Source organism: Fukomys damarensis, unplaced genomic scaffold, assembly GCF_012274545.1.
Source record: "Fukomys damarensis isolate Sample0158 unplaced genomic scaffold, DMR_v1.0_HiC HiC_scaffold_12, whole genome shotgun sequence".
Lineage (NCBI taxonomy): Eukaryota > Metazoa > Chordata > Mammalia > Rodentia > Bathyergidae > Fukomys > Fukomys damarensis.
This window is the reverse complement of record NW_022900924.1, coordinates 7,407,100-7,409,008: the sequence shown is the minus strand read 5'-3', so window position 1 is coordinate 7,409,008 and position 1,909 is coordinate 7,407,100. Positions and strand designations below refer to the sequence as shown.

The 1,909-nt window shown below is 55.6% G+C and overlaps 1 protein-coding gene across 1 annotated transcript in view; it reads right to left on the bottom strand.

Annotated features, from left to right (window-relative positions):
- The window catches only part of Trpv4 (transient receptor potential cation channel subfamily V member 4), a 37,266-nt gene extending 36,913 nt beyond the window's left edge, over positions 1–353 (bottom strand). The window contains exon 1 of the mRNA XM_010603959.3: positions 26–353. The gene's annotated coding sequence lies outside the window, so the exon portion shown is untranslated. The remainder of the gene's footprint in view (positions 1–25) is intronic.
- Between the last annotated feature and the right edge of the window lie 1,556 nt (positions 354–1,909).

Here is a 1,909-nt window from a genome sequence, read left to right as displayed (position 1 = left end):
GCGACCAGCGGCTCCGCTTCCTCACCTGGAAAATGGGCCTCCTGATGCTCGGACTGAGGCGCAGGACCTGGCTGGAGAGGGCTCTGGTCGGCTCTGCGTACAGCTTGGTCTTTCCTGCTCCGTGATCTTGAGCCCTCTGCCCCTGGCGATAGGCGTCCTGGCCGGTTCCGAGGCACAAGGCGCATTCATTCATTCACTCATTCGTTCCGCAGACGCCACTCAGAGACTGGCCTGCGTGGGTTCCTGCTCTCCGGAGCCCTTGGCCCAACAGCGGTGGCTCCTGAGTCGCGGGACGGTCCCTCAGGGAGTACCTGAGAGCTTGTCTCTCACCTCTGCGGGTGCAGAGCTTAGCCTAAGCCTGGAGCGCACAGAGGAGGAGAGCAAAGCGTCTTCATCTACTGGGGGACAAAAGTAGCCCCGGCTTGCAGCCACATCTGCCCAGCCCTGGGTCTCCTTGGCGACCTTCACAGACCGCTCCCCTCGCTGAAGCTGGTCGGATGCCCAGCTGGAAGGGGTCCTGCGCTCAGAGCCGGACTCTGTGCCCACACGCAGCTCCTTGACTCGGAGTCAACCTGCCCCACGTAAGACCCCGCCCCTCCCCTCCGTGCCTCCTCGTCCCCAGATGCCAATGGGTTATGCAAACCACAGCAAAGACGCTGGAGGCACTAGGTCCATGCAGAGGTGGGGGACCCTGGTCATTTTTGTCATTATCACTTCATTAATTTGAGTTGACTCTGGTTAATAAGGTGGATCCTTCCTCTCTGGCTTGCAAATAGCAGTATCGCCCAGGAGGTTCATCAGCTGCCAAGTGACATTTTAGAATTGTTGGAAAGAGGGGGCAGGGGGGAGAAGAAACAAAAACAAACAAACAACAAACAAAAAAACCTGAACACAATTGATGTTCAAAGCTCCAATGCAAAATATTTACAAAGAAACAAACCTTCAGTTAACTCACTTATATGCCTGGGTACAAGCCTGTAATCCCAGGTATCTGGGGGGCTGAGGCAGGAGCACGGCAAGTTCTTCAAGACGAGGCTGGGCAACTCAGTGAAACCCTGCCTTAAAAATTTAAAAAAAAGTGGTGGTGGTGGGTAGCTCAGTGGTGACACCACCTGCCTTACAAGCACAAGGTCCTGAGTTCAATCGCAGGTACCAAAAAAAAAATTTTTTTTTAAGGGTCTGGGATGTAATTCCGTGGTAGCTCCCAGGATGTTTAAAAACAAACAAACAACAACAACAGCAAAAAAAAAAAAAAAAAAAAAAAAAAAACAGCATGGCTGGGAGAAAGAGAGATTGCCAAACAAATCTCTCCTGGCTTTGAGGTAGGGATTGCTGGGCCCACGCTGCAGATGGGAACCAAGGCTTGGAGAGAGGAGAGTGGGCCTCAGAGCCTCGTGGGGGCTGAGGAGGAAGGGAAGGGGGGAGCTTTTCCTTGTGGGTGGCCCCAGCCGCCAGCAGAGCAAGCAGCTCCCTGGCAGTGGTGAGGAATGTACACAGGCCCTTGCACCTCCCTGATGGAAAGCCTGTCTGCTGGGAGGGGGCTGTCCCCGGACGCTGCTGGGCCCCAGCGGGGGTGAGGGGCAGGTTAGAGCCCGGAGCAGGGAGGGCAGTGGTGAGGGGCTGTTCTCCAGCCTTGGGAAAGGGGCATCGCAGTGGCACCAAGCCAGCCCCCACTTCACGGCTCTCATTAGGTGGGACCTGTGCGCAGGAGCCTCCCTCAGGGCCTCAGTTTCCTCCTCTGAAAAATTCGTCACTATGAGGCAGTAGACCTTGCTTCCGGGTCTGCCTTGTTCTGGGCTGCAGGACTGGCACATGGCACTTAGTAGGAGCTTTCGAAAAGGCTGGGTGATGGAGCTGGGGGTTGGCGGGAGGGGGAGAATGGGGAGGTCTTGTTTATTGGCCATAGAAT